This window comes from Nicotiana tabacum, chromosome 5 (genome assembly GCF_000715075.1).
Source record: "Nicotiana tabacum cultivar K326 chromosome 5, ASM71507v2, whole genome shotgun sequence".
NCBI lineage: Eukaryota > Viridiplantae > Streptophyta > Magnoliopsida > Solanales > Solanaceae > Nicotiana > Nicotiana tabacum.
In genome coordinates, this window is record NC_134084.1 from 90,977,028 (window position 1) to 90,999,938 (window position 22,911).

At 43.8% G+C, this 22,911-nt stretch overlaps 1 long non-coding RNA gene across 1 annotated transcript; it reads right to left on the minus strand.

Moving 5' to 3' along the window:
* Positions 1-2,634: 2,634 nt before the first annotated feature.
* Positions 2,635-21,738, minus strand: LOC142181189 (uncharacterized). The gene is made up of 2 exons (XR_012709636.1): positions 21,598-21,738; positions 2,635-2,979 (listed from the first exon to the last, which is right to left on the minus strand). It is a non-coding gene; the product is annotated as an uncharacterized LOC142181189 (long non-coding RNA).
* Between the last annotated feature and the right edge of the window lie 1,173 nt (positions 21,739-22,911).

Genomic DNA, 22,911 nt, shown 5'->3' on the forward strand with positions numbered 1-22,911 from the left:
TTTTTATGTTATATTAACACATCTTCCGCCATAGAGATGCCTATAACACACCGATATCGTGAGGGGGTTTCTGATGCCACCTCATTATCCATGGCGCTCCCCTATGGTGGTGAGGACATGACGGTGGAGGAAGGGGATAACGTTCCCACCGTAGAGGAGTTACTGACGAGACACCCCATGTCTCGAAACGACTTTCTTAAAGATCCTCCTCCTACTCCCGCCTCAGTATTCTCTAAAACTGAGCAAGTCCATATTGATGCCCTCCATGCAAAATATAACATTCCCGCTCATATTGAGATAGTTCTAGCGGGAAGGGACTTCGTGGAAGTCCATAGTCCGGGGTAGTGTGCTTTTTATGAGTACCCCTATGTGATTGGTCATTCCTTTCCCCTTCTCCCGTTAGCGGAAGAATTCTGTCGATTTTATCAGGCTTGCCCGGCGTAACTTTCCCCGTACACGCTCAAAATACTCCTGTTCATGACAAAATACGCGTGAGTTGGTGGGGTGCGAAGTTACCGTTCACCACCTCCTACAATTGTTTTCACCCAACTTTCATAGGGGTATTATGGTGCATCTAAGGCACCGTGGGACAAAAGGGCCGGTGGTCGGAACCGATGACCGGGCGAGTTGCAAATTTTGTCATAAGTACTTCTTCATTAGAACTGAACACATCGTGTCTGACCCCGCTAGATTCCTGGAGCGGTGGAACGAGAATCGTAAGTGTCGCCTCTTGTTTACTCTTTCTTTTCTACTTCATTCACCTTAGTGTTTATTTGCGGGTCTCTTTTGTAGCTATGGGGCGCCCACCCTATCCCATTGCAGGTATAAGGGATTGGGTAGCCCGTCTATTGCCCCATGCAACAGAGACTCAAGACTTGCCCGCTTTCGTGAAACATTTTGGGCCAAAAGCTTCATATGGTGAGTGTCTTCCTCTGTATCACTTTTCTGCTATATAACATTGTCTATTGATACGACTCTTTATGATGATAGGTCGCAGAGCTTCTAGGCGGAGGGCCCTAGTCCCTGCATTTCGTTAGGCTGTCGCCTCCTCAGGAATGCAATTCACTTTGAATGAGTCTATCGCGCCCCCCTTTTTTCCTCCGCGGAGAAAAGTCCGGGTTTCAGACATTCACGGGGTGTAATGACTCATTTCCTTTTGGGAATTGGGTATTTGAAGAGTCTCCACCTAACGGATTATGGTGCGTTAGGGCACCTAGAGTGATTAACTCTTGAATTGGTTTGCATTACCAGAGATTAGGGTAAAGGCTCGAAGTAACCTCAAGGGGAAGGTGTTAGGCACCTCTCTTAGTCCACAACTGTGGGTCCCGACTGAACTTATATTTACAAATTAGTCCATATAAACAGTTGAATCAAACGAGTTGCAAGTAAAGCATGTTGGATAGTTCAAGTAGTAAGATAAAGGTTTGAACAAGTTGTAAACGACGAAAAGTTTTAAATAAAGAGAGGATTTGGTAGAGAGGGGTCCTAGGTTGTTTTTCCTATAGGCTCACCCCACGCAATGTCCGGTAAACACTCTTCGATGAGGGGCTACACGTGACATTAACGCGTAGTCATCATATCCCATGTCTACCCTTCCCATCCCCTTATTGGTCATGTAAAGCGAGTGTTTGGTCATTGATTCCTATTGCGTGCTGCTACCCGTCCCTTCTTAATGGTCCCGGAGGGAGTTAGGACCTCTACCTATAGGTAGTTATAGACATACCCTTAAGGTTTAGAAAGACGAAAAACTCTAAGGCGACAGTCAAAACATTTAGGACTTAACATAATGGGAACAATTAAGAGGCTTACAGTTTCCTCTTCAAACAAACATACAAGCAGCACGTCTCAAGCACAGTTAAAGTCCTTATTAATCAAAGTCCTAAAGCAGGATCTCTAAGTGACTATGCAAAAACGGACCAAACCTTTTATACCCAGAAGTTATAAACTAGTAGTTGCCTAGGGATTCCTTTTTTAAAAGCTTATTAGAATCAGAAACGTTAAATGACAGAGACAGTTTCAGAGAAATAAAGTTTTTGAAAACACCCTAAGGCTTGCTTATATGCAGAATACTGGTATTATGCAGAAACAAACAGGGTTTCGAAATTAATACCTATAGGCATGATATCTAATGTGATTGATGCAATTTTGAAAGAACTGGTTTTAGGAAATATTGACACTTAATAAGACCAGTTTTAAGAAGTAAACTAGGCGAAATGAAATTGATTTATTAGGCTAATTAGATTATTAGACATAATTGCGAATAGAAATCCCTATAGGCATGGTATCTAGGCGTATTACTGATTTTAGTCAATTTGCAGTAACATATGAAAAGACTTGTTAGAACTGAATCAGAATTAAGTCCTACAAGCATGACATCTACTGATTTAAGATATAATGGTTTGGAACCTAGAAACATGGTTTCTAACATGACAAATGCAGAATCTTATGATGAAGGTTTTTATCTGATGCAAAAGAAATTGGAAATAAGATCCTATAGACATGATTTCTATTAGGCAAAAGCAATCAGATTCATAAGAGCAAACCTATGAGCATGTTTTCTACTGATTAAGGCAGGCAGATTTGGAAAGTAAGATCCTAAAAGCAGGATTTCTACCCATATTACCCCACAAAGTATACATCTACTCACCATTTTACTAAATACCCCAAATATCTGTTTACAAATTATTACAATCCAATAAATGAATTACATAAGTAGAAATAGAAATCAAGAAGCTATTCTATAGGGAGCCTGCAATCAGGCTCAAGTTTCTCAAAGCCTCTAATGGTCTCACAAGCCTCATTTCCATAGACAAATCAGAGTCTAGGTGTATCAAAGTTCTCTAAGGGTCTCAAGGACCCCGGACAATGCTTACACCTAGACTTAGCAACCAAGCATTGAACCAGTGCAGTGTAGAAAGGCTAGCCTCAGTATGCCAGAGTTCAGAGGGCTCTCAAGAGGATTCCAGGGCAGTACACATACTAGAGAGGGCAAAACTTATTAACTAAGAGTGAAGTGAAAGTGCATGACACAAATTGAAAGAGGTTTATTAAAGACAAAATTTAAAAGTCTATTTTGAAAGCCATTAGTAAAGCAACAGAGGTTGTTTGAAAAGAGGTTGGAGTGGTAAACAAAGTCAGGCACTTCAGGATAGGGTCACACACAGGATCCAAATGAATTCAGTAGTCACACAGGGGTCAAGAGGTTTGGGGATACACAAACATTTGACTGCAAACACATAACCCCAGCAAAGGTCTTAGGACTGGTTTGGACATGCTCAAAAATAGTTGACACTGGCATAATCACAAACTAGTCATGGATAACATAAACACATAGAGGGGGATAGGGATTTGGGATTCATAAGATGGTAAATAAAAGAGAATTGACAAGGCATGCTTTGAAACACACATACAGGAATACATTAATCTAAAGGGAAATGGAGACATAATAACGTGCTAGTAATGTAACTCAACTACAAGTTTCATAACAGAACCAAGTAGAAGCATACTAGAAATAAGAGAAAGTGAAGCAATAAGAGAAGCCTGTTGTTGTTGAGGCTTTAAATTAGAACTAGGACATACCAGTGAAGAGGGAAGTAAGCAGAATGAAAGAACAAGAGAGCACAAATGATTAGCCTTGGCTTGCAGCCGGCTAATAGCAGCAAATAGCACAAGAGAGAGGGGAGAGCAGAAATTTTTTAGTAAGAGAGGTAGTTTTGAAAACTAAGTGTTCGTGTCGTGTTTGTGAAAGACTTAGAATATTTATAGTTGAAAGCAGATAGTGAAATAAGGCAAGAATCATAGCAGCATAATAATTGAAGAACTCAGAATCAATCAATTAGAAAATCAAGGAAGTACTCCCTTAAGTCAAGGGAATCAAATCAAACAGGAAGATTCAGTATCATATAAGGCAAGAAGAAAAATCAGTGCATGACTAAATAAGGAAGGAGTCAAGGTTCAGTAAGCATAGAGTAGTCAATTAGGACTAAATTCAGAAAAACTCAATTAAGGGATGACTCAGTAAAAATAAAGTACCATAGCAAATAAGGTAATGAAATCAGTCAATTTAAACTGACGAGTAGAATTTTACGGTTTTGAAAGAAAGTCTTGCAATCAAGCCATCAATTAAGGAAATCAGAATTAAATCAAGAGAGGGTCATGATTCTATATTGCAACATATAAATAGAGAAGAACGAACAGACATAACAAACAGGCAAAGTCAACCATAGTGACAAAAATAAGCAAGAGATGAACAAACAAAATGAGTATAGTCATACAGAAGTAACATAAGTAGGCTAAGGATTCAGTAAAAACACATTCAAAGCATGGTAACCACAGAAGATTATCAAGAATCAAGTAAACAGGCTAACACACATAACCAAAGTAAAGAAAATCTTAGAAATTAGGGCTTTTTGACATAGGCGAATTAAAAGCAGTAAGAACGTAAGATTGGCCAAAATAAGCAAGGAAAGAGGTTTAAATCATAAAGAAAATCAGTTAAAACAAGTGTATAAAGAACTCTGAGAAAACCCTAATTTTTTAAAGAAAGTAAAAATGGTTTAAAGTTGAGGATGTTGCAGTAGAAGTTCGAGAATAGTGCAAATCATAAGAAGAAACAGACTTAAAGCATTAAAAATAACACAAATCTAAGGGATTCAAATGAGAGTTAGGGTTTCAAAGGGAAACCCAAATTAAACGAAAGAACCTATTTCGTAAACTTCACCGATCGTGACAAATAAGGTGTGAATTTGCCCAAAGTCACACCGGAGAACCCATAAGTAACAGAAACAGAAACCCTAGATCCAAATCGGCATGACCCAGGATCCTTGAAGGCTTTAGAGATGATGAGAAAGGTGGTGGAGTGACCATTTGAGGCTTGGGGTTGAGAGGTAGTCGCCGGAGAAGACCGGAGAAGGAGGCGGCGGTTGAAAAGTGATTAGGGTTAGGTTGAGAAAGAAGAGGGAGATGAGAGCATCTGAAGGCGGCGGATTAGAAAAGTGATTAGGGTTAGGTGGGTTGATTAGAGTTTAAAAAAGGAAGGGGCTTGTTTGGACCGTTGATCTAGGAGATCAACGGTTAGGACTCAACCGGGTAGGTGAGTTCCAAGTTTGGGTAGGGTTTGTAGGGTCTGGGTCGGGTTATTTAATAGGAAATTGGGTTGGGGATTGGGTCCAATTTGAGCTACAATTTAAAGCCAAATCTGGCTATTATTTCAATAGCCAGTTTTTCCCTATTTTAATTTATAAAAATAATAGGTAATTTCTGAAAAATAATTTAAGGGGCCAAAATGATTTAAAATACATCATTATCATTTTAAAAATATAGGTACCAATTTTATGCATATTGTTTACCGGAAAAATGGTAACAACAATTAAATTTGTAAATGGGATTCTAAAAATACGTGATCTATTTTTATGCTAGTTATTAGAGCAATTGATGCTGAGAATATGAAGTTTAATGAAGAAATACAAGCTAAAACGGGGCAGTAATTAAACCGAGATGCTTGCAGCCCGAGCCTCGGGCTGGTCGATGAAGGACCTCGAGGTCAATATCTGGCTCGAGCTCGAGCTATCGGGGGTAGTCGGGGATGGGATAACTGTTGAGATATGATCGAATAAGTCTCTTTATGGCCAATACCAAGCAATTAATGGGGAACAAGAATGAAACTAATAACGCTAAGAGCGGCCTCGAGCTAGTAGGAATGAGTAAGTTAGAGAGAAGAGAGAGAGAGAGAGATATTATTGATCTTGTGGAGAAAATAGATGGAGAAACATCCACCCTCTACAAAGTGGCATGGATTCCCTTTATTTAGGAGAGGGAATAAAATATAGTACAGAGTGCATTAAATGTAAAGATACGGGGATGGGACGGCTAGGCACGATGCTAGACCCTGCTGATGCTGGCTGCTTGCCTCGCGAATTCCCTATCCTCGGGACCTTTTTTGGGTCGCAGGCGAACCTCGGGGGAGGGAGCTCGATCATAGTCCTGCGGCCTTGGGATACTATTATGACCCTCTGAATGCACCTTAGTGGCGAGAAATAGACTCCTCTGATTTCATCGTATACAGATAATCTCCGCGTTTCCTAGAATGAAGTAATAGGAAACGATTTTGAACCGTCATCTCGAGGTCATCATTGCCGTGACGTCAACCGTTTAAGAGCATTAAATGCCATGTTCCAAAGAATTTTGCAAGGCCGTTGTCAGATGCGGTAATCGAGAAACCCATGAACTGCCATTTGTTCATCCCTTCCGCTTCCCTAGCGGTTCCTATAAATGCATCGGTTGCTTGACACTTTCCACTTTTACCCCACTTCCAAGCTTACGAGCCAGAATTTTCGTATTTGATACCCTTTATTTTTTCTTAGAAGGATTTTTACCATTGATATGGCTAGGACCTCTAGGACAGTTCCCCGATGGAATGACGCTGCATCATCATCCCGATCGCCTAAGGAAGAATCCAGAGCAGTTCCCTCCTTGGAACAATGTACCCCACCTGCTCTTGATATGTTAGAGGATTTTAATGTCGATGCCACTTCATCTACACCGGGCCGATGCGAGCATGTGTCTTGATACATTAGCATTGTGACCGATATTAGCAAGGTGAGGAAGGTCTCCCGATGGAACGAGGTAGTGGAGCTAGAGATCCCCGGTCCCGACGATAATATAACTGACTTTAAGGCTGGCTTCACGTGTACACCTACCCATTCACCCTAGGACCTAATAAATCTGCCGAGTCCCCTCCCCTGGAGATATACCTAGTTATCCTTGATTTCTACGACCGATACCAAGTGACGCTTGGTCAGATCTACCCTTCTTTTTGGAGAATAGTGCTGATGCTTCGTTATTTCACCGAAGGGGTTGAGGGTGAGATCTTTACCCTCAATCATCTGGTTAGGATGTACAACCCTTGATTGTATCGAGGCTTAATCAGGCTCCGCCATCGGTCCAAAAAATCTTTTTTCACGAGCGTCAACAAGGGAAAGGATCGAGGATGGATTAGCAGGTTATCCGAGTAAGGACTTCAGATATCATCCCGGCCTAGAGGATGCCCTTTCCGGAGAGGTGGAATACTCGACGTAGGCAATTTTCCCTTTAGACGCTTTTCAACTATTCTTCCTTTTGAAATAATAATCTCTTTGTGCTCCCTGCAGCAGCCCCTTGGCACCCGGAGGTGGTCCCAGATTTGTCGGGATGGATCGGGCAATTGAATAAAAAGTTCCATATTGCGTTCGGTCTTGGACCAGCCTGGATAAGAAGCGTTGGGTGGCCAAGAATCATGGTGAGGTTCCTTTACCGCCTATGCTTTGTATTTTGTGTTTCTTTCTGATCCCTTAGCGAAAGCGTATTGCGATTACTGTGCTAGTGCAGGTCTTGGCGAGAATATACTGATGAGGCTGCCCTTTGGTGACGAAGAAGGGGTCTTGGAGCCCGACACGAGCAAGAAGAGAAAAAGCGGGGCAGTTGTTGTCCATCTTGCGGCAAAGAAAACCAGGTCACTCGAGCATCGAGCTGCTACCGGTACTACTGCTTTAACCTCAAAGTCGAATCCTGATACCGAAGGAGAGGATGATGATAGAAGCCCGTTAAGGAGGAAAATGAGGTCGAGTGTGAGAGACTTGCAGGCGCCTCGGTCAGAGGCTGCTGAGTCTGAAACAACTGGCTCTAGTCGGGCTCGTGGGCCGAGGGTCGTTGAAGAGGATGTTGATGTAGCTTCGAATCACGAAGCCAGATTTGATGCAGCTTCCGCCAGGGGGACCGCTGGTGTTGGTCCTAAAGGGTCGGGTCTTGGAGCCTCCCGTGAACGTGGGTTGCCTCTTGGAGAAATTAGAAACCTGAACGACTTTATGTCGAGCTTTCCTATCTCGTCAGGGGAACTGCAGGATGCCCACGGGATGATCGGCGCCACATCGGGGACTCCTCTCAAGGGGGGAAGGGGGGACTTTATTGCTACCATCTTTAATGGTGTTATTGACAGAGCTGATCTCGATATTCCTGGAGCCGTCAAAGCGGCAAAAAGTTCATGCAGTAGTTGATAGCCATTTCTCGTGCATTTCTTTCGTCTTTGAGCATCATTCTTCGTCTTTATAACTTTTCTGCTATGCCGAAGTGTGATGAGATGTACGATTATGCCATCCTCCGGCTCCGCGAGGAGATTTCTTATCAGGAAAAAGAGTGTAAGAAAGTTACTTCGAAGCTGCATCATTCGGAGGCTCTCTCTGCCCGGGGAGATAAAGAGCTGGGAGAACTTCAGGCCGCTTTGGAAATGGCGCTCCGAGAGAAGACCGATCTTGCTGCTCAGGTACTTTGCCTTGCTCGTGCCCGACTTTTATCCTGTATTCACATATGTTCTGTATTCATATATTCATTGTCTTACCCTTCTCACGTAGGTCGAGTAGAGTGGCTCGTAGATTAATCAATTGAATGCGGAGATCTCCGGTTTGAGAGAGTGAAATGAAATAGCGGCCGGGGAGTTGGAAACATCCCGGGATCTTCTCAAGTGTGCTCGCAAGGAGACTGCTACTTTGGCCACGGCTAAGTACGAGGTCGAGAAAAATGCTATTACTTATCAGGAGGACGCTGCCACGACGCATAGAGTAGCTCGTGACATATCCATAGCAGCTGAACAGAAACCAACCCGGGCTATTGAGCATGCTAAGGCGGAGGCGAGGAGAGAGATCCTGGAGGAACTCGGGGCCAGAGGTATCGACCTGACATGTCAGCTGACCTTAAGGAGGCCCGTGCAGTGGAGGAAAAATAGGCTCTTTTGATTGCCCCCGATAAGGGTGAAGATAATAGTGACGAGGAGTAGTCTCCAAATCATTTTTGTATACCTTCCCTTTCCCTATGTATGTGGCTCCCCGGGGAATGGACAGTGTAAATATGTTTTTTTTATAATGTAGAAAAGGAGTTTTCTTTCTGTTAGCCCTTCTCTTTTCCCCTTTGCTTTTGCGTCTCTGATCTCGGATCAACCGGGGCCCTGAAACTAGCCATACCCCGAGGTTAAATCAACAACTCCTCTCAGACCGATGTTTGTGACGTCGGGGATCTCCCTGAGGTCCCGTAGTTTTCTGAGTCACGTGGGAGCCGGAGTGACTTTGCCAGTACGTTCCCCTAGGAGAGGGTGACGTTAACGCGACCAAAATTAATTGGCCTTCTTGGGTAAGCGGGTAGTTGTTTCTTTGCCCTTATATATTTGTTTATCTGTATCTTAAGTGGTGAATTTGCTATTCTTGATAAGGCTAACTCCTCTGTAGAGCCTGGCACTTTGTGCTAGCCCTTCCGCTTCCTTGTTTCAGAAACTTTTTGCTCGGATCCTTGCTTTCCCCCTAATCTGCCTTATCCATGGCCGCTGCTTTGACGTCTGATCATCGGGTGGAGGGGAGTCTCTCCTACGTTCCACATTTGGTCGGTGCCAGCGGCTCGCCTCCGATGTCGGGAGAGCGAGGTTCGGGGTGCTCCGCCTCGAGGAGGGCTGTCACACCGGGGAAACCTCCCAATGTTCTGGGCTATCGAGAGCATGTGTCGAGGATCATTTCATCAGTAAGGGAGGAAAACCTTGAGGTGATCAGAAAAGATTGCGGATGGGGGGAAGACACGATTTTGCAAGTACCTTCCACCGATGAGAGTGCCATGACATATGTTGAGGGAATTTTGAGCGTATACACTCATGTTTTCGTATAGGGTTCCCCGAACCGGGTCGTGCTTGATTTTTGTCGAATATATCAAGTAAGGTTGGTGTAGGTTCATCCCTCTCTTTGGAGAATAGTGCAGGCGATGAGATATTTTGCTGACAAGGCCGAGATAGAATTTACCTTCAGCCACCTCGTAAGGTTGTATCGGCCATTGCTCTACCGGGGCCTGATTGCTCTTCAGCATCAATCCACCCGAGCTCTTACAATTGGCAGCGAGGGGGATGAGGACCATGGATGGATGAATCGGTTCGTTTGGATCCGAACGACCGATGTTATCCCCAGAGAATTTTTGCCGTTTCCTGAGAAATGGAACTTCAAACGTAAGTGCTTCATATGAGTTGTCTTCATTTCAACTTGAGGTTGGTTCTGTAATGATATCTTTCTATTCTTTATTTATAGCAACTCATTGGTCGCCCGGCGTGGTCCCTGATTTAGCCGAGTGGTCTCGTAAGCTGGCAGCATGCTCGACTTATGATAGGCGCCGGTGACGAGATCTGTCAAAAGGGATATGGGAGGCGAAGCATCATGGTAGGTGCCCGATGCTCTGCCTCCTAAGAAATGGCATCTTTCTTGCCGGCTTATTTGATTTATCTGTCGCCGGTGCCGGGAGTCCTTTCGAGGCGAGGTCGTGTCCCTAGGGGAGGAGGAGAGGTTGTTAGCCTCGAGATTAAGGAGTGCCGATAAAGGGAAAGATGTTCCCGGGTGCGAGAAGGCTTGTAGTGAGGCGACTTCTTTGCAGCGGTTAAGGAGAAGTGATTCGGTCGATCGGCAACCTTCCGGGAGTGGCACGTCATCAGACGTTGCTTTAGCCTTCGGCGAGGCTCAGCGTTTTGGCCTTATGGTAAGTTTCGACTATTGTAAGAATCATCTGGCCTTGTGCTCTTCTTCATTTTCTTTACCTAGCTTTCTTTCATAGGCCTTCGACAGGCTTAAAGTCGAGCTTCTTCGTTGCGAGGCCCCATTGAGAGAGGCTCTGGATAGGGAGAAAGTCCTCAAGCTTCTTTGTGCGGCAAAGGAAAATGAGCCCGTCTCCTTATGGCATGAGGTGGATCAGAGCCGAGCCCGGGAGGTCCTCCTGGAGAAATAGGTACCATGTATTTCATGCGTTCTTGCGCTCCCTTTCTATCTTGGCATCTTGATGTTTTGATATTTCAGTTAAAGGACAATGCAGATGAGCTGGGTCAACTCTGAGGCGAGGTTGGCCGAGTCAGCGCAAATTCACCGAGCTGCAGGCGCATGTTAGTGCCCATTTTGTGGCCAAAGAGAGGGCTTAGGCCGGGGCTTCTGCTCTTGAGGCCCAAATCCAGACCATCCCTGCGAACGATTCTGCTCGGGCGAAGATGATCGCAAGGCTTTCATCCGAGCTTTCGAGGGTGAAAACCGAGGTAGTGAATGCCCGGGCCGAGGTTGTGATGAACAATACCAGGGCGGGACAAAAAGTGGCGTCTTATTCAAGGAGTGCTGGCATTGCTAAAGCTAAGCTGAGGAGGGCCCTCGATCATGCAAGCAATAGCAAGAAATATGTGAGGTGCAGATCTTGGAGGGAAATCCTCGAGGAGATTCATGCCAGGGGCTTCGATTTCTTGGGGGAAATCGAGCAATCCAAAGGAGAGGAGTACAATGCCAAGTTCCTTCTGTCCGATTTTGAGGACGGTGAGGAGGAAGCCACCTGGCCATAGTTGTCGAAAGGGGGAACGTCTATTCCCTGCTGTCCTCTTTGTGTTTATAGCTTTCATAATATGTCGTAGGTTGAGATTGTGCTTCACCGCCAATATGTAAAAATAAGAGGGGGAACCCTGCAATTTGTATCTTCTATACTCTTGTTCGTCGGGATTTCAATCAGGTCAATTCGACATTTGGACTGACAGAAACTCCAAACCTGCAATATGGCCCTGATGTTTATTAGGCCGACGATAGTAGCTTTTATTTTTTGCCCTTAGGCTTGCGTACTTTAACCATCTTTGGGTTTAGTCTCCGAGTCGAGATTTGACTCGAGCTCAATTTAACCTTGAGTTTTACGTTTGCATGGGCTGGCGATAATGACTCTTATGCCTTGGGTCGGAGCGACCTTTTATGTATGTGGCCCTTAGGCATACATAGTTAACAATTTTGGATACGCTCTCCGAATCGGGTTACAACTCGAGCTTATTTTAATACTCAAGTTTTCAATTTTCAAGCTGGCGATAGTGGCTCTTACGCTGTTTGGTCGTTGAGACCTTTTAGTGTGCGGCCCGGAGGCTCGTTTGGCTGGCGACAATGGCTCTTACGCTCTTGCCCGTGGACATTTTGTAGGCTTTGTTTTCCTCTCTTTAAGGTCTTTTTGAAATGATTTTGTCTGACTCGTTGTCGGTTTGGGAAGAACCTCGATTTCAAGTCGTTCGCGGCGATGTTCGAGCACCTCGAAAGGTTCTTAGCTCGTGGGCTGAGTAGCTCGAAGCCTTGTGATTTGGAATTGACATGGTCGAAACTCATTTGCCTATTGAGGGAAGCCTATTTTAACCGGTTCTTTTCGAAGTATATTCGAAGTAATGGCTTATGATTTTGTTAGCGACAATCGGGCGTTCCCGAGTCACATTAATTTGGCTGGAGTAGCCATTTTGACCGTAGTCATATGTGTTTAGCAGGAGCCATTTTTGGTCCCGAGTGATAGTTTAGGCGTCTACACCTAGGGTATGCCCTTTCGGGATTCTTACAAATGCAACGTATAGTCTAAACTTCGGGATTGAGTTTTATGCCTGTAGTAAGGTCTTACAAAATTTTCATGCTTGTTGAGGTCTTACAGTTTGTCATGCCTATTGAGGTCTTACAGTTTTTGTTGCTATGTAGAATAGATCTGGTTATACCGAGTTTGCCCGCTCGGGGTCTTACGGCCTCGGGTTTTCCAGTGTATAGTGATTGGAGACAATCTCCGAGTCATCTAGTTTGCTTAGGCTCGAAGGCCGTTATTCGTGAGCTCGGAGTTACCTTGTTGGGGCTTTATGAGCCCGGAGTTCCGACCTGGGTCGTGCGGGTGCCAAATTGTTGACGCTAAGTCTCCGAGTATTTCGGGACGCATTTGGTGGAAGGACCCCTACCGTGAGCATGCTAAATTTTCCTTCTTTGGAGTATGAGATGCTGAAAGATATTCTTTATTGTTTGGCGTGAATACATGCTATTTCATTTTTGTGAGCTCAGCCCGCGCATGCGCGGATCCTTGGACCATTTGGTTTGGTACATCATTTCCTATTGGAGTCTCGTTCATCATTTCTTAGAGCAGGGTTGGTTGCAAAGAAAGTCTCATAGGCTCATTGAATCCTTCTTGGGAATGCGTAGGTGTTGCCTCGTTAAAAACCCATGCCGGTAAAAACCCATTTCGGGATAAAAAATCGATCAAAGGAAAATAGTGCAATGGACGCTTTTAAACCTCAGGGTCTTCAAGCCGGAGTGGCATCCCGATTACCTTGGTCGCTGGCCTGCGCAAGAGTTATCGTGAAGTAGAAGATAGAAAGAGGGACTGGTGATTATACCTTGGTGGCGATTGTGTTTTCGAGTTCTGGCGCTTGTTTGGCGGTTGCTAGGTGGTCCTCTATTTGAATGCGTCTGGGGCGACCATCAAAAAATCATGTGGACGATGTGTAGGGGCTCGTCTGTTTTGTTCCTTTTGGTCGTTTCTCTTTCTCGGGATTGATTTTTAGCCCGACTAATAAGAAATGCCCGAAGGTTCTCGTTATCGAGCAGTCGGGCCACTTCCTCTCGGAGCTGCCTACAATCCTTAGTTCGGTGCCCATGCGAGTTGTGAAACTTGCAAATCAAATTGTAGTTCTTTTGGGAAGGATCCGAGTGTACTACTCTGGGCCATCTGGCGTCCATGATTTTGCTAATGACAATGTCTGACACATCGACGTTGAAGTTGTACTCTGATAGGCGGGGCGCCCCTGTTGGTCCCGCATACCCGTCGAAGCTACCTCTGTTGAAGGGTCCCCGAGGCTTCTGTCCTGGGTTACCAATCGGTTGTAACGGGCCGAATTGAGCTTTGATCGTTTCTCCTATCATCGGGGTATGACTGGTACCTCTCTTTATTTGATCTTGGATCCTTCGCCAAGAGCCTGCTCGGGTATACTAAGCCTGAAGGGGCTCCCAGCTGGTCGTCCTCGACCTTGATCTTTGACTGGTATCGGTTGTGGACGTCCGACCAGGTTACAGCGGGATACTCGATCAGATTTTCTTTTAGCTGCCTTGATGCCACCAAGCTTCGTTCATTCAGACCTTAAGTGAAGGCCTGCACTGCCCAGTCATCGTAGACCGGGGGTAGCTCCTTTCGTTCTATCTGAAAATGAGACACAAATTCTCGCAACATTTCGTTCTCCCTCTACTTAATCTTGAATACGTCGGATTTCCTTGTTGTTACCTTGATGGCACCGGCTTGCGCCCTTACGAAGGAGTCTGCCAGCATGGCAAATGAATCTATGGAGTTGGGAGCTAGGTTGTGGTACCACATCATGGACCCCTTTGAGAGCGTTTCTCCAAACTTCTTCAGTAGGACTGACTCGATCTCATCGCTTTTTATGTCGTTACCCTTCACCGCTCACTTATACGCAGTGACGTGTTCATTGGGATCCGAAGTCCCATTGTATTTTCGGAGTTCTGGCATTCTGAACTTCTTTGGAATGGGTTTCGGAGCCGCTTCCTCTGGGAACGGCCGTTGCACGAACCTCTTTGAATCTACACCTTTCAAAACTGGGGGTGCGCCCGGGATTTGGTCAACTCTGAAGTTATAAGTTTCGACCTTCTTATCGTTGGATGCTATCATTTTCTCGCCTGACTCGATCCTTTTGGTGAGATCCTCCAGCATTTTCACGATGGCCGGATCGTCTACCGATTCGTCGTTGCTTGACCTCTCCAGTACCCGTTCGGCTGGGGGAGTGGTTTTCGGCGCTACTGTGCTGGGAGTCTTCGCATGGATTTGTAACTGGGCGATAGCCAAATGCTGTGCCTGCAACATTTGAAAATTTTTGTGAAGACTAACTTCATATGCTTCCCGAGCCGGGGTTTTTTGGGCTTCCAGTTGGTCTCCATGCTGTATGCTTCCATCGATATGTGAGGTTTCGTCGACCTGTTGTGTGTCCTGTGAGTTCGCGTCCGCCAGAATCGGTCCGGGCGCATTATCGGGATTCTGTGGCTGCATTCCGATAGCCGGAACAGCCACGCCATTTTCCCCGTGGTTTTCGAGGTTGTCGTTCTCGACTCTGTTTAGCGAGCCAGACATTTTGACCTGAAATCAAAAGATCTTGGACAAAAAAAGTGTGAAAGGTAACTTGTGTTTGTGGAATGAAACCAGCAAGAAAATAATCACTATTATTTTTAGCCCCACGGTGGGCGCCAAACTGTTTACCGTGAAAATGGTAACAACAATTAAATTTGTAAATGAGATTCTAAAAATACGTGATCTATTTTTATGCTAGTTGTTAAAGCAATTGATGCTGAGAGTATGAAGTTTAATGAAGAAATACAAGCTAAAACAAGGCAGTAATCAAACCGAGATGCTTGCAGCCCGATCCTCGGACAGGTCGATGAAGGATCTCGAGGTCGATATCTGGATCGAGCTCGAGCTATCAAGGGTAGTCGGGGATGGGATAATAGTTGAAATATGATCAAATAAGGCTCTTTATGGCCAATACCAAGCAATGAATGGAGAACAAGTATGAACCTAATAACTTTAAGAGCTGCCTCGAGCTAGTAGGAATGAGTAAGTTAGAGAGAAGAGAGAGAGAGATATTATTGATCTTGTGGAGAAAATAGATGGAGCAACATTCGCCCTCTACAAAGTGGCATGGATTCCCTTTATATAGGAGAGAGAATACAATATAGTAGAAAGTGCATTAAATGTAAAGATACGGGGATGGGACGGCTAGGCACGATGCTAGACCCTGCTGATGCTGGTTGCTTGCCTCGGGCTCCCATCCTCGGGACCTTTGTTGGGTCACGGGCGAACCTTGGGGGAGGGAGCTCGATCGTAGTCCTGCAGCCTCGAGATACTGATATGAACCCCCTAATGCACCTTAGTGGCGAGAAATAGACTCCTCCGATTTCACCGTATACACATATAAAATATAATTGTATCTTAAAATGGGCTAACATTGCAATTATATGCAATTTAGCTTAAAAATACTAATGTAATTATAAAAATGCATAAAAATTATATTAGCCATATTTTGGAATAAGGCTTTAATTGCTAAGTTTAAATTCTTTAATATGGTGTAAACATTAAGATAGTACTTTCTCTCATTCTTCAAAATATAGATGTTGAGACTACTGCTACTTTTCGGGTAAGTAACTAAATTAAGAACTTGCCATCTCCGGTGGAGTTTTCCGGCGATCGTCGTCTCTTCCGTTTTCCGGTTAGTAAGTAGACTTAAACTTTTCTCTTTCTTCTGTCATTGTTTATCTCTCTTTCCGATTTGCTATAGAGTATAAACTGCCTCAGCTACTATTTTCTATTTGAGTCCTTAGTTTGATTATTTGCTACTCAAGATTCTGAGCTTTTCACAAAATTGGATAGGTTTTCTGCATCTTTTATTTCTAATAGTAGAAATTCTTTGAGATATCCCTTCCAAAAGACCAAACCAGCGCATACATCTTTTAGGGATTTTATAGTTGTTGCTGAATTCGGGTCTGTCGCAGCTGAGCTTTATCTCAGAAGTTTTTGGCCCTTATTTGATTTTCGGGTCTTCTTGCCCCACCCTTTTTGCGTCCCAAATCTGCCCCACCCCCTTATATTCTCATTTTCTTCTTCTCCTTTCTTTATACATTTTATATTATTGGGGCTATACCAGTGGTAGCAGTGATAGCTCCTTCTGGTTTTTGGGTCGTGGTATTTTCTGTGTTTTTAGGAATTCTCGAAGTATTGGAGACAAGTTGGGCACACGAGCACTAGCAAAGGAGAGAAACCTGGGCGAGTGTCAGCAAAGGGCGGTTGGAAGTGGTGCGTGAGCGTACAACTACATCGAGTACAGTAAATCAACCACAGGTTTTGTTATCGGGAGTTGGTACCTCCTGTTTTACTGTTTCCCTTTTGGTGTTAGCTAAATTACTGTTACTTTACTTCGCAATAGTTAAACCTTTTAACTAGGATACTAGTTACCACTTGTTTCCTTCTAGTTTGATTCGTTGTCTGTTGTGCACTAGCGAGTCTTCTTTAGAATGTTGTAGGTGTAGTGGCTGCAGTCTGGGATGATAGAATAAGGGCATGTCCTCGGGTGGGGCAGAGTGTGGGGCTGGGGTCAGGGGGTGGGACGGGTAGTAGGGGAGGTAGAGGGGGCAAGGGAGCCTATAGGTTGAGAATCGAGTCATGGAACATAGGTTCACTAACGAGTAAATCCATAGAGTTGGTGAAAATCCTTCAGAAGAGGAAGATTAATATAGCGTGTGTCCGGGAGACTAGGTGGGTCGGATCGAGAGCGAAAAACGTGGATGGGTATAAGTTGTGGTACTCTGGTGTCCTGAGGGGTAAGAATAAAGTGGGTATCCTGGTAGATATCCATCTTAGAGAGTCCGTGGTAGAGGTCAGGCGGGTGAATGATAGACTAATGACTATTAAGTTGGTGGTGGGTGAGGGTACTTTAAATGTCGTTAGCGCGTACGCACCGCAAACAGGCTTGGATGAGGATATTAAGAGGCGCTTTTGGGAGGGGTTGGATAAGATTGTTCGTAGTATCCCGCCTTCTGAGAGGTTATTCATAGGAGGAGATTTCAATGGTCATATTGGGTCATCTGTAGGTGGGTACACTGAGGTGCATGGCGGCTTTGGTTTCGGGGAGCGGAACGGAGGGGGCATTTCGCTGTTGGACTTTGCCAAGGCTTTCAATCTAGTCATTGCGAACTCAAGTTTTACGAAGCGGGATGAGCATTTGGTTACTTACCAAAGTTCGGTGGCGAAGACTCAGATTGACTATCTCCTCCTTAGGAGATGCGACAGAAAGTTGTGCGAGGACTGCAAGGTTATCCCAGTTGAGACCCTCTCAGCGCAACATAGGCTTTTGGTGATGGACATTTGTATTAGGATAAGGAGGAAGAAGAGGTCAGTACAAGGACGCCCCAGGATTAGGTGGGGCGCCTTAACTAAGGATTAAGCTAAGGAGTTGGAAGGAAAGTTATTGGCAATGGGAGCTTGGAGAAGTAGTGGGGACGCAAACACAATGTGGTCGACGACGACGGACTATATAAGAAAGGCGGCGAGAGAGATGTTAGGAATATCTACTGGCCACAATGGTGGTCACAAAAGAGATTGGTGGTGGAATGCAGTTCTCCAAGGTAAAGTGGAAGCAAAGAAGCGGCTTACCTACGGTTAGTAGGGAGCACTGACGAGGAGGAGAAGAGAGCGAACAGTGAAAGGTATAAGGTAGCTAGGAAGGAGGCAAAGATGGCAGTGACGGAGGCTAAGACGACAACTTTTGCTCATCTGTATGAGGAACTAAGGAACAAAGTGAGGTGCATAAAAGATGATGACGACAAAGTTTTGATGGGAGATGACCAGATTAAGAGGAGGTGGCAGACCTACTTTCATAAACTTCTAAGTGAAGAAGGGGATCAGGATATTATACTTGGGGAATTGAGGAATGCCAATAGTCCCCATGAATTAAGTAATTGTAGGGACATTGATATCGATGAAGTCATGGAGGCAATGTGTAAGATGAGAAGGGGCAGAGCTACCGGGCCAGACGAAATTCCGGTTGAACTTTGGAGGTGTGTGGGTAGAGCAGGCTTGGAATGACTTACTGGATTGTTTAGTGTTATATTCAAGACTAATAGGATGCCTGAAGAGTGGAGGTGGAGTACAATGGTTCCGTTGTATAAGAACAAAGGTGATGTCCAGAGCTGTAACAACTATAGGGGCATCAAATTACTAAGTCATACCATGAAAGTTTGGGAGAGAGTGGTAGAAATGAGAGTGCGAAGGACGGTGTCTATTTCAGACAACCAGTTCGGGTTCATGCCGGGGCGATCTACCACAGAAGCTATCCACCTTATTAGGAGGATGGTGGAACAGTACAAGGATAGGAAGAAAGATCTCCACATGATGTTTATTGATCTGGAGAAAGCGTACGATAGGGTTCCTAGGGAGGTCTTATGGAGTTTCTTAGAGGATAAATGGGTCCCAGTTGACTATATTAGGGTGATTAAAGACATGTATGCTGGAGCTAAGACTCGGGTTAGGACAGTAGGAGGCGACTCTAAACACTTTCCAGTTGTTACGGGGTTGCACCAAGGGTATGCGCTCAGCCCATTCCTATTTGCCCTGGTGATGGATGCACTGACTCATCATATTCAAAGGGAGGTGCCATGGTGCATGTTATTTGCTGATGACATTATTCTAATTGACGAGACACGAGGCGGTGTCAACGAGAGGCTAGAGGTTTGGAGACATGCTCTTGAGTCTAAAGGTTTCAAGTTGAGCAGGACGAAGACGGAATACCCCGAGTGCAAATTTGGGGTTGAGCCGACGGAGCAGGAGTTGAAGTGAGGCTTGACTCTCAAGTCATTCCCAAGAGGGGTAGTTTCAAGTACCTTGGATCGGTTATTCAGGGGATCGGGGAGATTGACGAGGATGTCACACACCGTATAGGGGTGGGATGGATGAAGTGGAGGTTAGCATCGGGAGTCTTGTGTGACAAGAAAGTGCCACCGTTACTAAAATGTAAGTTTTATAGAGCAGTGGTTAGGCCTGCCAAGTTATATGGAACTGAATATTGGCCGGTAAAGAACTCACACATCCAGAAGATGAAAGTAGCAGAGATGAGGATGTTGAGGTGGATGTGCGGGCATACAAGGATAGATAAGATTAGGAATGAAGATATTCGAGAGAAGGTGGGTGTGGCCCCCATGGAGGACAAGATGCGGGAAGTAAGACTCAGATGGTTCGGGCACATTCAGAGAAGGAGCACTGATGCACCGGTGAGGAGGTGTGAGCGACTGGCTGTAGTGGGCACGCGGAGAGGTAGAGGACGACCTAAGAAGTATTGGGGAGAGGTGATCAGACAGGACATGACGCAACTTAGGATTACTGACGACATGGCCCTTGACAGAGAATTATGGAGGTTGAGCATTAAGGTTGTAGGTTAGGGGAAAGTTGTGAATATTTCTACAGCACAATAGAGTGAGACTAGCCAGTTAGGAGTTAGACTAAGAATGCCATTGGTCGTCTATTGATGCAGGGCTTTACCTGCTAGTTTTTACTATACCAGCCATCTATTTCGTATTTCGTATTCTGTATTTCATATCTCTTATATTGCTGTTATTTTATTATGCATTTTTATGGTATTAATATATCGTCTCTTGTTGCTTTCTTGAGCCGAGGGTCTCCTGGAAACAGCCTCTCTACCCTTCGGGGTAGGGGTAAGGTCTGCGTACATATTACCCTCCCCAGACCCCACTTGTGGGATTATACTGAGTCGTTGTTGTTGTTGTATAGAAATTAAATAAATGAATTATCATAACAATAATTTGGGAAATAATTATTAGGAATTTTATGAATAAAAGAGGAGAAAATAAATGAATTTAAACACTTAAAACTATGGAAAAAATAATAAAAACTTTGTGCATGCTTATATATGCATATATATGCTATTTTGAAGGCATTTATGCATAATTAAAATATATAGGGAAACATTGGGTATCAATAGAGTCTGCCTGAGAGGGTCGTTCTCAGTCGGTACAGGCGAGGGACCCTTCTCGAGATATGGTTGTGAGGGGGGAGATCCCTTCTGTCACACCTCCCTTTGGGGTATAAAGGAGTTTTTTCCAATTTAAGTGACAATCGAAATATGATTAATTATTTAAAATCAGAGTCGCCACTTGGAATAACTTATGGTGTCCCAAGTCACCGGTTCAAATCCCGAATCGAGGAACGATTGACTCTATTTTATAGTTCGGGAACACAGGAATCCTGGTAAGGAATTCTTTTAACCCGGGAGAAGGTGTTAGGCATTCCCGAGTTCCGTGGTTCTAGCACGGTCGCTCACTATTATTATTGGCTCATTTATCTGATTTTTAAAAAACACTTTTGAAACTATGTGCATATTTTAACTTTATAACCGCTTTTATTTATTTAAAGAATTAATCCAAGGTTATTTAAAACACGTCGCAAGCCACGCTACATGAAATGCACTCGTGATTCACGATACGTTCTATTTAACCTTGTTGGAAATTAGAACCGGGTCACACGAAATGTACACTCGGATTTTAGTAGTAGCTATGACAACTATGTCACGGGAACCGTACCCATGATAATGACAATTTATTTAATTGCAGCTAAAGCAACTAGCAATTATTAAGAAATATAATTATTAAGGAAGCAAGACCTTAGTATTTTCAGGAAGATCGAATTTAAAGCAAAAAGGGTTGATCAACTATTCATGCTGCCAAGGGGAAAAAATGAACTGAACAGAGGCATTGAAACTAGCACATGCTTCCCTCACTCATGCCAAACTTGATAGGTACAGATTCAAATTGAGCTAAAATATTAAAGAGATTCGAGCAACTAAGCAAGTGACGAACAACGGATTCGAAACATTCCTTTTGTTGCAGCCTCGAGTTCACTTCAACAGACAAAATGCTAGAAGGATTCACAAGTAAACATATCACTGATTCACAATTCTCTTAACAACTATAAAATCCATCAAAGCGCAAGTTATCACATCGACACCACATAAATCTTAACTCAATCAAAAGAAAGAAGCACGTAATTGAACCGTAATGCATCAAAATATGTATTTATACCCACACTAATAATTAAGCAAACCTCATCTAATTTGTAATCTACTGATATTTTTTCATATCCATATGTTTCAGATTCCTACATCTCTTTTACCCTAGGCTCTCACCATACGTTAGTCACCTCACAAGTAAATTAAGGGGGAATCAAGGAATGGACCTGAATTTGCAGAACTTCAATTAATTCCAGGAGCAAAGTACAAAAGAATCCGGTAGTGAAAATCCAATGCAAATCGTAGACAAGAAAGAGAAATTAACAGCCACGAATGAGCGGCGACGAACACTCAAACAAACTCCGACACGGGCAGAATTTAACTCATCTCCATTGAAATCAGAAGTAACAAAAACATCGAAATTCAAACGACCTCTATAACGAACTGTTGTTGTCAGATTTAGCCTTTGATTTACACATCTCCTTTACACCTTGAAATACCAATGGAATTCCAGAAAATGATGAAATATAGAAAAGCAAAAATCGAACTAGATTCTAAGTCCACTTTTGCTCCATGTTTTTGTTTCGTTTTCAGCCTCTATTTCGTGGGTGTGTGTGCGCGTGCGTTTTTGTGAAGAATGGAGAGGATGGCGGCTATAGAAGATGAAGAGAACGGGTGGGGGTCATTTTGTTCTGGCTGCTGCGGTGTGAGAAGGTTGCTGATGGCTGCTGTGGTTGGGATCGAGTGAAGAAGCAGAGGTCGTTTGGGGTGGAGCGAGGAAGATGAGATCATGGGGGGGGGGTCTCTTGATGAATACAACGTTGTTATTTTGGTCCCTATAGGCGTTAGGTCAACATTTTTTTCTTGTATCTTTTCTGTATTTTCAACTCTTAGTTCTCTTAGGCATTTTAGGTTAGCTTCTTTTTATAAGTTTAGGATTTTAGGGTATTGGGATTGGGTTATTATGGGCTAGGTCCAAAAGTTAAGCCTAAAAATGGGTTGCTCGAGCCCAAATTTTATTCTTTTCCCGCGAACAAGACTAAAATACTACCTTATTTATTAATTAATTTTACTTAAATAAAATAACTATTAAAATAAGACTGATCATTAAAATAAAACTATTTTTGGTATTTTTCAAGATTAAAAATGACTATAAAACATTAATGAAACTATTTTTTTGTAATTTTTATTTTCTTGTAATAAAATAAAGTAAAAGAATCAAAATTAGTTGAAATAGCGATATTAGGCCTAAATAAAATATTTACGTGCTAAAATATGAAAAATCTTGGGGAGGGTCAAAAATCACATGCCTACAGCTACCTCTCTTTGACTGGAAATACGAAATATTTTCAGACAAAGAATGATTAGACAGGTTTTTTGACCCGAACCTTATTTGGGGAGACCAAAACTAAGAGAAAGGGAAAAGTGACCGAACCCTGGTATCTGAGTTGCCTACATATCCTTGGCTATAAAGGAATCAGGCCACGTGTAGTTCAGAAGTGAGTGAGATGATGGAGTATACCGAGATGGAGAGCCGATTG